The following is a 13190-nucleotide window of genomic DNA, read 5'->3' as shown; positions in this document are numbered from 1 at the left end:
ATGCACGAATATGTACACTCAGGTCAAGAAATTAACACGTGAACTGTTAATAATTGTGGTAAATATTTGCGTATGTACACAACTACACATGCGCAGCATATAGTATGTGATAGATTAAATTGTTTTAGTTGTTTCACTGGATACTGACTGTGAACCATCCATAAATGGGGAAGAATTGTCGCTGAAAAGCCATGTTAAAGATGATAAAAGGCTTGAAAACCAAAAAGGCGTGCATGTAAGAGTAAATATTAATTGTGCTTCTTGTATGCACTGGGGTGCACGAAACACCTGCAATTGGCAGGAGTGACAATTACATTCACCCCATCGTTAAAGCACTTTTGATTTTTGAATTGAACTCTGGATCATCATAATTCATCAAAATAATCAACTTTTCCACAGGCGAGTTAATTGCGACGTGATTCGTTGTGTTTTTTTAAGGACTGAATATTTTTTTTTTACATTCCTAACCAAACAATTATTTTTGTATTCTTGGTTCTTTCGGTAAAGTCACCACGTAGAAGAGAAACAATAAAATAGTAAAAATATAAAACAATAAAATTCTCACGACGTTTCGACTGCAACACAAGCAATCATCATCAGGTGTGAAAACCACAGCAGCTCGTGTTGCTGGCGCAGTTCTTTCCGCCGGCCACTCACTTTGAAACCTTTATAAGCAGCTACATTTGGAGGCTTGCCCCCTCTTTTCTTTCCACCTGATGAAGACCGCATGTGTTGCGATCGAAACGTCGTGGGTTTTTTTGCTTTAATTATTTTCAATTAATTATTATTATTATTTTTATTTTATTTACGTGACTTTACCGAAAGAACCAAGAATATCAATGCCTTCGTTTGTGCTCACTCATAGTGGTGACCAAAGCCACGAATGTAGTGGCCTGGAATGCTTGTTCTCATTCATCCAAACAGAGCGGGTAGTCTTTGCTGCTTTCATGCAGCCCAGCGTGAATCAATGCAAGCAGGCGTTTGAACAAATAGATGAGGACATATCCAATATGGCCTCTGCACAGGGGTGGAAAAGTTTCCGTGGAATCACAACTTTTTTATGGTAAAAAAAATTGTTCAAATATTTATCAGTGGTGGAATTCTGGCGTCATGCGATATGAACATTTGTGTTATGACATTAAATGTTTGAAAGGCAATTGATACCTTGGGCAATTCCCCCACCTCCATCAAGCAACCCTTTTTGTACCCCAGTAGAAAAAAAACGAGAGTGTCCTGAAGGAAGACAATTAGCGGCTCCGTTTGTGGGGGGAGCACAATGTGTGAAGCAGATTTAGTTTCAACTCATATGACATTGCAGAAAAGTAAGTTAAATGTCTTTTTTTTAAAGTGCTCTGTCTGGAGTGACTTCAGCAGTGCAATGCATCATTTCTAATGGTCGCAGCGAACTGCGTTGGCCCAGTTATTCCACTGGGCTGGGTCCAAGGGCCGACGTTCCTACATCAGCTTTTCCTGGGTGGAATGGATCGTGTGGGGAACTTCTTCCCAGCCCGTGGGTTTCACGTATTATCCCTGCCACGTAACAGCAAGATGTGACTGCCGATATCACTCTCTTAGTTCCAACTTGGCAGAACATAAAAAAATAATGCACGTCAACTCAAATCGTTTAATCTAACCCAGACCTGCATTAAACTGTGTTAAAAACTAAACGAACGGAATATATATTTTTTCCGACCCCGACGCCTGACGGCAGAGGGTAGGTATGGTCGCGGAGGAGTTGGAAGGGGCCGAGTCCACAGAGCCTCATGGCTTGCAGTGCATGGTGAAGCCAACCCAGGTTCCCGTGCTCTTTCCGGGCCGGAACTTAACCATTTCTGGTCCATAACCAGAGCCTTTATGCATCAACAGAGCCCAGATCACACAGGTAATGGATATTGGCGTAAATTAACTGGGAAGAAAAGTAGAAGTAGTAATTCCCTCCAATGTGTTTCAGGTTGTGCCGTGTGTTGTTCGGCATGATGTCCGACAAAATTTGGCATTTTACTCCACAAGCCTGGAGCTTCTTCAGGAGTTGACATTTTTACTTCCCTTTGAGCGAAATGAAGGAGCTCCCAGCACATGGAACAAAAAATCAGGCATCGTCAGACGTTGTCAAACGTCAGTCATCGCACATGGTATAACTACAAAACACATCGGAGAGCTGTACAGCACATGTGCAAAAACATACACAGCAGAAGTAGTTCTGTTCAGCAGAAGGCATGTGAACATTGCAACCTAGATTCAGTTGTTTCACAGTCTTATGTTAATGGTAACATTCGTCTTTAAATTCTAAAAACACTTGCGCATAAAAATAATATCACCTGCCCCAGGCGGTATTGTTACGTGGCCTGCAAACATCAACATTACTGTTTCTCCACTTCAGCTGACACCGATGCGGGTTCATATGCATGAGTTTAATGACACAAAGAGTAAACTGGAAAATAACTGACAATTACATGTTTCTGAAAAATGTTTAAAACTTTGGATTTTTGGAGATTTATTGTATCCTTTCCTTCATCCAATCTCTGAGATGTGTTAAGAGATTACCTATCTTTGGTGCATAATGAAATCCAAATACTCTTGTAAACATATTTTTGCCAAACATTTTGGTCAGGCTCAATTTGTTATAGTTCGTTCTGCCATGTGAATTATTTATATGGTAATACATGTACATATATATAAAATCCAATAGAATTTTATTTCAGGAAAGAGAGTGTATAATATTGATTATGTATGCCCTTTATACATGCATATGTATGTAACATAGTGGTTATTGCACCCACCGCTTGCCATCTTTGCATGGAGTTGACGGTTTCATTTTTGGTCCCATTCTACAGTACAGTATAATGTATGTAACAAATGATCAATGTTTTTGGTGTAACGTTGATATTGAAGATTATGTTACAAGGAACAAAAAAAAAGTTTCATCCATGTTAACAATTCCCTTTAAGTAAATATTTTATATTTATTTCTGAGTGTAAGCCGAGCATTAGCGAAAGTTCAACCGCACGTAGCACGGTTGGCTACGTATGGTGCGCAAAAGAAGTTCAACATGCATACTTATGCAGTGAACCAGCTTACCTGAATTCCAGTCAGAAAACATCAGTGGTGAGTGAAATCTGATGTGGTCCCAGGCTCCCTCTTTACCGACGTCATAGGCCTTTGTGTCTCGAGAGACAATCATATTTGCGCCTTACGAGGTCAGCTGTAGGTTTCGCAGCGCCTAGAATGACTTAGTAGGCCAATCCTTGAGTAACAATCCTTGCCACGGCAATTGCAAGTGAATGCGGTGGCATCTCCAGAGGGTGTTTGTTGCTTTTTCTTTACGTCGCTCCCTCTTGGTCTGCCAAGCGTTGCGTCTTTTCTCCTCGTCTCTCCCGAGGCCTGTCTTCACAGCCTGCTGCCAGCTGAGTCGGTCACCGGCAATTTTCTCCCAGTCACTTGGGTTGATGTCACAGCTCTTCATGTCCCGTTTACAGACATCTTTGAAGCGCAGGACCGGGCGACCAGTGGCCCGTGTGCCTGATGCCAACTCGCCGTACAAGACATCCTTGGGTATTCTGCCATCCTGCATGCGGCGCACGTGTCCAAGCCATCTCGGGCGCCTATGACTGAGTAGAGAGCACATGCTGGGAATGTTGGCCAAGTTGAGAACTGAGGTGTTGGGAATGTGATCTTGCCATCTGATATCGAGGATGCGCCTGAGACATCGGAGGTGGAATGTGTTTAGTCGAGGTTCTTGATGGGCGTATGTTGTCCAGGACTCAGACCCATAGAGGAGGGTGCTAAGGACGCAGGCCCGGTACACTTGTACTTTGGTGTTGAGCGTTAGGGATTTGTTCTCCCACACTTTTAGTCAACCTGAACATAGCTGTAGACGCCTTCCCAATGCGCTTGTCAATCTCTGTGACAAGGGACAAATTGTAGGTGATGGTAGAACCCAAGTAGGTGAAGTCCTGAACGACTTCCAGGGTGTAGCTGCCAATGTTTATGGAAGGGCTGTCTCTGGCATCCTGGCCCATGACATTGGTCTTTATTAGACTGATTGTCAGGCCAAAGTTGTTGCAGGCATTGGCAAGGCGGTCGATGAGCGTCTGCAAACCTTGTTCTGTGTGAGCTGTCAGCGCACTGACCACAGGTACGGTCACACATCCCTCTTGACTGTCGTGGGCAGGCCTTCCTCCAACAGTGGATTGACTCGCGGAGAATACGCTCACTTGGGTAACGAATGGGGGTCCAATAATGCACCTCCTCCTCCTCACGATTCAACGAACTGTCAGGATTCATGGCTGCAATTTTATTCAAGAATCGTTTACTTTTTTTTGCTTGTGAAATTAACAGCTGATAATGGCTCAAGGGGTCACATAGACCAATTACTTACAACGTATGATAATCTCAAAACACACACTGGGAAAACAGTGCTCATGATTTGATGCATGTGTAGTGATGCACTCAGAGACACTTGGAGTAGGAGGCACTCCATTGATTAACAGCCTTCACAGTCCACAATAAGCAACTACAGCTCCCAGTCAAGACAGCTGGCAGATGCTGAGAAGGCGAAGACATAGACGAAGACTCCAGCAGCAACGACGGGATCCCCAGCCATGCCCTCCTTCTGGAACCTACTAGTGGGCTCCCGGGTTTCCCTCACGTGCCCCCTCTGTAACTTTTCCCCTACATCCCTCTCTCTGGCTTATCACGTGACCTGCTGACAGACAGGGCTCCGGCAACTGCAGATCGCCTTCTCTGCCAGCAACCCGCTCTGTGCTACATAGTGACCCATTCCATGTCACTACAGTACATCTGTATCATGAGCTTGATAGTTGATGCAATCGAATTACCTAAGCAGCCCGCATAGCAAACATTGTCCCCTCTACATATTCAGAGTTCCGTTTTTAAATATAGTGCAGTGGGAAACAGCTTGACGCAGTGCATTTCCCTTGAGAGCAGTAGCATCTGACCTGGATGTGTGGAATGCAGAGCTGGCAGTCATATACCTCGCCTACTCTGGCCCCAGTCTGCCCACATCTCATCCATAATATATAATGTACCACCCTGGCCTCTACTCTCGGTGCAAAGTTCTGAAAAGGCTACATATTTAATGCAATCTGCCTGCATCCTTAGACATTCGAGTGCAAAGATCTCACAATGTTTCTTCATTGCCAATTATAAAGTGATGCTGGAGTGCACAATTTGTACGCATGCATTTTGAACTCTGTTCCCACCATACGTAGCCAACCGTGCTAATTAGAGGTGCGGGGGAAGGACATCAAACTAAAATAGAAAAAGCAGTTTGTGTTATGGAAATCTGTGACACGTGGGCCATTGTGGTTCACGGTGTCGTCTGCGTTGTGGCTCGCACTGGCGTGGGAAGATCGTGGTTTCCCATTACACTGAACATAAATTGGCCGCTCGTAAAAATGTATCCTTGTATCCGATGTCACTTGGGAATGGGATGTGCTCAGTGTAATCTGAGCACTCGGCATTGCTTCATTTGTAAAACAACTCAATCAAACACCAATTCAATCAAACACCACCTATGAGATGGCTAGATGTCAAGTGGATTAAATACATGTGTGTGGAGGGTTGGGAATTTCCCCCCTCATATGTGTAATTTTCTCTAGGTACTGCAGTTTTCTTCCACGTGCCAAATACTCACGAATGGAATTGGCCAAAGATTCCAATGCAGGACCCTCCTAATAACGAGTCTTAAGACTAAGTGAGACTTCCCTGGATGAAAAGGGCATTGTTATTTGTATCAATTAAATAGAGCTAGATGATTGCTCTGGGAATCAAATTTGATCCCTACGATTTAATGCTGCATTAATCATGATTCTTTGATGGGTGACGTTGACCAAATTCTTCAATGAAACGTAATACATAGTTCAACAGCCACGCATTTCAATGTTGAGCCTGCTAGGCCAACAAAGCCTCACAGGCACTCCCTTCATGCCTACATGGTACACAGCCCCCACAATTTAATGATTGTGCCCGTTCCACGTTGATGTTAGGAATCATACTCTGATTATAATAATAGCATCGGTATTCCAGGATAAGAATCACAACGGTATCCCAGCTCCATAGTGCTCGCATTCTAGTTCTGTAAAGAGGTATTTTCTAATATAACTTCTTCCACGTAAATACATCGCGCGTGTGTGTCTGTGTGCACAAATACAGATGCTGCAATGACATCTCAGGAGCCTGTGGTTTCCCTTCTGACATGATTTAAGTCATATTCTGAACTTGAAAGTAGAGAACATTTTGCTCATTACCAGAGAAAACCACTCGCAAGGTAGACATAACATTCATAAAAGATGTGATGCATCTTCTGTGGAGTTGGAAATCCCACAACCTGGTGAATATTGTGTTTAGCATAACATGAATCAATATATTTTGTTGAATGCAGAGTTGTCGTATATTCGTTCATTTTTCTTAGGCCAAATATTGGAATTGGGCAATACAGAACGTTATAAAGCAAATGATGAAAATTCACCACCACTCTTCTTGATCTGTGCTGGTCTCTTTTTGTTTGCTTTGAGTGGGGTAAAAGAGTAATCGTTTATTGAAAACTAATTACCCTCAACTATCATTGCCTTGCCAAGAATATTTCAATTGCTGCCATTAATAATTTGCACAAAACAAAATTATGCACACGTACAGTAGCTCCTCCTGCGTCAGCAGTTCTCCTGCTGTGTCTGTCTCACCTGATGACGGTTCATAGTTTAGTTTCATAGTTTAATTTATTAGGTATAGCCCTGTGAGCCATTCGGCTCTTGAATCGGGTGCAACCACAACAAACAAAAAAACAAAAACATGAACAAGAAAACATCTTAAAGTGACTTTGTGCATGTGCAAACAGAAAATACAGGAAAAAACATCAAAATATTCCTGAAATAGCACCGTACACCAACGCTGTGTGCAAAAATCCCAGTAGGATGCAAGTCAAACAACAACAACAAGAAAACTTAGATTAAGGCCATCAGTCTAACTCCGTACTACAATAAACAAAAACATGGCCAAACCAAAAAACTTTTTGAAATCACCAAAATAAAGCCATAAATGCAATGTAACAGTGATCATAGGAACTGTGACCGAATTTTTAACAATACACTACATAAATAACATGTAACACCAAACCCTAGAGCCACAGCTGGCTGCAGGAGTCACTCCACAAACAACAGGAGCATCAGTCGGAGTATCACATTTTTCAATGCACCATTAAGATCAGCACACTAAATCAAAATACAGATAATACTTTGCAGCGGTCATCCGGAGCGAAACATTTAATTTTATTTTAGGCTACTGAATAGCAGTGGCAGCTAGGGGTGTACAACTCCTCTAGAGCGGTTTTGAGTGAAGATCTCATAGGTAGTGATTCAAGTTGCAGTTTATTGGCATTAGCATTCCAGACCCTGGGGGCATCAATAGCAAAGGCCCTTCCTCCGATTTTTGTACGGCAATAGGGAATGTGAAGCTGGTAGATGAGCGAAGACCTGAGGTCAAATTTGTTCTTTGAAACAGAGAGGAGATCCAGCAGGTAGTCTGCGGATTTTTTTGTAAGTACATCGTGAATAAATAAGATCTGGTGCACAAGCCGTCGAACATTAAGAGATGTTAAGTTTGACCCAATGTAGAGATCACAGTGGTGAGTCCTATATGGGCAGTTCAATGCAAATCTTAAGACCGAGTGATAGATGGAATCAAGATTCTTCAGTACAGTACTTGGGGCTGATTTATACACGATATCACAGTAATCAAGTAGAGGCAGTATGGTAGCTTTTATCAATTCCAAAAGGAACATAGGGGGGAAGCAGTACTTGTGTCGATACAGAAAACCAATTTTTATTTTTTGTCTTTTTACCAATATGATCAATGTGATCTTCAAAATTCAGTTTTGAATCCAGGATGACCCCAAGATACTTATAGAACTTGATTTGCTCTATTTGATCATTATTTAAGGAATGTAATTTGGGAAAAATAACTTCCTGCTTTAGTCCCGGTGAGAAGCATAGCACCTTGGCTTTGGAGGTATTTAGGACTAGTTTAAGAGCAACTAGCTGATGTTGTAGTTTGTTGAAATCACCCTGGAGCTTAGCAATCACGTCATCCGGAGAGCGGCCAGCAGTAATCAGTATCGTGTCATTTGCAAAAAGATTTACCCTGGAATGATCCAGGTCAGTGCCCAAGTCATTTACATAAAGAGAGAACAAGAGGGGGCCGAGGATGGAAGCCTGTGGAACCCCTTTTGTTATCTTAACACTGTTTGACCTCCAATCATCTGTGAATACAGTTTGGGTGCGAGAAAAGAGGTAATTTTTTAACCATTTAACTGTGTTTTTGGAAAAACCGAGGCAACTTAGTTTACCAAGCAGGGTATTGTGGTCTACTGTATCAAAAGCTTTGGACAGGTCAAGAAAAAGACAGGCACAGTAATGCTTATTATCAAGGCTACTGTAAATTTGATTCAGAGAGTCTAATGCAGCAGATGTGGTGCTGTATTTTTTTCGAAACCCAGATTGTTTTAGATGTAGTAGATTGTTGGTGGACAGGAAACTGCTAATTTGGTGTTCAATAATTTTTCAAATTTTTTTTTATCAATGGGGACATAATTGAGATAGGTCGGTAGTTATTGGGATCATCTTTTTTTGGCCCCCTTTGTGAAGTGGACGGACATAGGAATGTTTCCATTCTAGAGGAACTGATTCTTCTTTGATGGACAGGTTGAAAATATGGGCTATAGGTTTGTATATTAGGTGACCAACAGTTAGTAGAGCAAAGACGGGAAAACTATCTGCTCCGGTAGAGGAGGACCCTTTGAGGTAGGACAGCTGTTTCAGAACATTACTTTCGTGGAATGGCTGGAAACTAAATTCGTTTAATGTTTGGACAGGGGTGTAGGAATTTGCATGAGCAGGGGTGACTCCCAATACATTATCAAAAAGATTACCAGATTCAGAAAAATTAAGGTTAAAATTGTCAACTATTTTTTTGGGATCTGAAAAATATTCCTCATTTCGGTTTCGCTCAACGAACAGATTGTCTGTTTTGGATGTCTTTTCGAAACATTTGATTGTTTTCCAAAAAATCCTGGCATTTCCATGTGATTCCAGGAGAGTGGAGGAAAAGTAGGTATTTTTTGCATGCCGTATTTTTTTGACGCATCTATTCCTTAAAATCCTGTACTCTAGCCAGTCATTTACCAAATAACTTTTCTGAGCACATGCCCAAGCCTTGTCCCTAGTTTTCATGAGCTTTGTAATCAAAGGATCATACCATGGTGGGCGGTTGCCTTTAGTTTTAAATGTAACCAACGGAGCATGTTTGTTATGAATTTGGAGAAACGTGTACCTGAAAGTCTCCCAAGCCATAGTCAGGTTGGGGATATCACAGACCTTGTCAATATCCGAGTGAAGCACATCATTAGTAAATCCCTGAGTGCTGAAGTGCCTCAAAGAGTGCTTCTCAACAATTTTAGGGGGCTTTGGGTCTGGCTGATGATCTCACCCCAAAAATGAAGGAGGATCACTAAGGTTATTTCCCAGAACACCAGTCAGTGCGAAATTGTGAGGGGCATTTGTCAATAGGACGTCAAGCAGAGTTGACTGTCCCGGATTTTTTAGGTTGGGTCTTGTGGGGACATTTATTAATTGAAACAGGTTAAATTCATCTGTAAAATTTGTGGCCACGGCCGGCGGGTTTAGCCAATTTCAATTTAGATCACCCACTAAAACTATTTCACCTTTTGGGAGGCCCTCAAAAAGCTCTCTCAGTGCAGATGCAGCTTCAACATCCTTCCCACTAGGCGGTCTATAGCAGCACACTACCAATATCTGTTGATTATTTGGGAGAGTTATTCTGAGAGCTAAACCTTCAAAGCAACATTTTTTAAACAAGGAGTGAGCTGGTGAACATGCAATAGTATTACGAACATAGATGGCAATTCCACCTCCTTTAGATCCTCGGTCAAGCCGAAAAAGGTTGTAGTTGTCAATCGTAATCTGCAAGTCATTGACGGCAGGAGTGAGAAATGTTTCTGTTAGGCAAAAAATGTCCGGGTCAAGATTTGCCACTTCTAGTTTTAGTTGACTTAATTTAGTCACAACCTCTCTGATGTTGACATGTAGACCACCAACACCTTTTCTGCCAGAAAAATCTACAGAATTATACGAGTTCTTTACATTTGGGCCAGGATGAAGCTCAATACCACCCAGAAATAAGAAAAGTAGAATTAATAGTTTGCACAAGTATTTTCTGTGAAAGGATGAAGAGCTGCGAACCTTGGATGAATAGCAGCAGCTCGCAGATGGTGTTATTTTTAAGAGCAGAATGAAGTTTGGAAGGAGTGCTGGTGAAGTAATGGGACAAAGATCGGGTTTAAAAGGATACAAAGATGGAGTGTAGAAGTGTCTATGAGCTGTTTCATTTGCAGGTGTAGTGGCAAATGGAGCAACAAGTATGGACGCAAAGTAATGAGGGTAGCTGTTTGTAGAGTTGAGTGTGACACTAGATATGGCCGGGAGGGACAGCAGTAGGATACACAGCAAGAGAATTGCCATCTCTAAAATATCCGTGGTAAACACAGATTAACACACAAGCGGAAAAGAAAAAAAATCTATACTTGTAGCTGCTGCTGTAGAAGTTGCTGTAGCAGCTGCTGTAGCTGGATCCGTCGCTGCGGCTGTAACTGTTTCTGCTGCAGTAGCAGCTGCTGCTGTAGCAACTGCTGTAGTTGCTGCTGTATTAGTTGCAGCTGCTGTTGTTACTTGTGTTGCGATCGAAACGTCGTGATCTATTAATTTTTCTATCTACGTGACTTTACCGAAAGAACCCAAGAGTAAATTTCGATTTAAAGCTTTCGTGACTACAAGGATTCATCTTCTTTGGTTCTTTTGGTAAAGTCATGTAGAATGAGAATAAAATAATAAATTGATAAAATAAAATAACACAATAAAATTCTCACGACGTTTCGGCAACAACACAAGCGACCTTTATCAGGTGAAGGGACGAGACTGTCTGGAGGACAGCGCTGGAGCGCTGGAGCGCTGTCCTCCAGTCTCGTCCCTTCACCTGATGAAGGCCGCTTGTGTTGTGGCCGAAACGTCGTGAGAATTTTATTGTGTTATTTTATCAATTTATTATTTTATTCTCATTCTACGTGACTTACCGAAAGAACCAAAGAAGATGAACCCAAGAGTATATATTAAGAAACACATAAAATGTTCTGAACGAATCCAGTTACAGTTGTGAGTTAAAGGAAGAGTTGGTGACAGCATAGGGAAGCCTTTATCTTGCATTGGAACGATCATGACTGATGATTAATAAGAAACATTCCAACAGGCACTCTTTGGCATGCTCTTAATCAGTGGTTTTTATTTACGGTATTTACGAAGCTTGCATGCAATTCTTTAGCTCGGCATTATAATGTCCAATGACAACAATGTGCATTATAGAAACTATGTACGAGCAGATATCGATGGGAAGGACTACATGTGGATTCCGAGGCAGAGATTGGAGTCCCTTTCCAATCCACAATCTTGACATCTGTGTAACTGCTGTAGGTGAATTGTCTACTTAATTTTGTTTTCATTCTCACTCAAGGCTTCATTGATTCATGATTTACACCACGATGATTCGTCGCTGGCACAATGCCTCGTGCAGAACAGGGCAGCAGCGAAGACGCTCCGTGTCAGTTGTACCCGGACCCGGCTCTTGATTCTTTTGCCTTGATCAATAGCTGTTCGCACTCACAGTTTTGCGGAGGCAGCACTGCAGCCAAATCACATCGACGAACCAGTGGATACTCTAGCTAATAAACATGGGGCAGCCGTGAACTCTGCTAGTGTCTGATCACACTCACTGCAGATGAATTGTAATAGCTCGGGTGAGAAAGGGCATTTCACACAATGACGGCACTCACGTCTCCGTCTCAAAAACCTCTATCCCTTTGAGAGCGGCTGTAATGTCAGTACTTCCAGTAATCAGCAGTAATTGGAATGTTACTAATGCACGTGATAATTCACAAGTTACTTGCATAATTACATTGTGTGCATTAGTAATGAGAACAAGATCTCTTCCGAAAAGAATTTGCCATTCCGTCATTGCTTACAACATCTTTTAACGTGTTAGAATAAATATATATATTAAAAATGTGGTCAAAGTAAGAATCAATCCTTTCTTTAACGGGGTGAGGGGCTGTTGAGAGAGAGTGTGTTTTTGCTCGTTACATAATATTTGCCGTAACCTCCAATGGCATGAGGAAAAAGCGAGATGAAGTATATTAAAACGTTAAAGATTTGTACACAATGAAAAGCAGAATGTGGAATTCCGTATTGGTATTTGTAAACCTACAGACAATTCCAGGACGATGGTTCTCTTGAAATATTTTATTCTATTGGTTATTAATATATATTTTACAATATTCAACTTGATGTGATCTACCGTATCAACTAAACACATTATGTATGTATTCAAAACTAGACAGGCAACTGTAATTACGGGTACATTAATACCTCACTCCTCAAACAGTCTCTTCAAACAACATTTTTGAAACGAATTGCTTCAATGACAAATCTTGCACGCCTACCCATCGATCACGTAAACAATATGCATATTATGCTGTCGACAACATTGTGACGCCCCATAATGAATTGAACTTAGACTCTCGGCCTCCTTACATTTATTTATTTATTGGGTTGTTTCACTCCTGGACAGTATGCGGAATGTGTCCGGCTAACACAATGTATAGACAGTGGCATCACCTTGAATTTTTAGCTGTCAGTGCTGACAGTAACATTAATATTAAATGAGCTGACATTTTTTGGCAAACGGTTACGTTCAAGTCCATGTTGGTGTCTTGCTTTCGGAATATCGATCGTGGAGCCCAGGGACGCGTGTGCCAACTCCGATGCACTGTGTTCTAATAATGCCACAATTTGGTTACACAAGCAAAGGGGCAATGGGGGGTTTCAGAGATGGCAGAGATGTATAATAAGGTGTTCACACTGAGCTGTGTGCCACTTTCAGTAGCCATACTCATCTGCAAAATGTGCAGACAATAGTGAAATTCCGTTTAACACGTAGGCTTTCGCGACCAATATCATCCATAATATAGTTTGTTTGGGTTAGATCTAACCCAAAAAGCCTATCGTATGAAGTGAAGTTTGTTGCTGGGGGTGGGGGGGAAGAGAGGGTGA

This window comes from Petromyzon marinus, unplaced genomic scaffold (genome assembly GCF_048934315.1).
Source record: "Petromyzon marinus isolate PM22_M1 ecotype Great Lakes invasive population unplaced genomic scaffold, UKy_Petmar_22M1.pri1.0 PM_Scaffold_378, whole genome shotgun sequence".
NCBI classification, from domain to species: Eukaryota; Metazoa; Chordata; class Hyperoartia; order Petromyzontiformes; family Petromyzontidae; genus Petromyzon; species Petromyzon marinus.
This window is presented reverse-complemented; position numbering follows the sequence as displayed.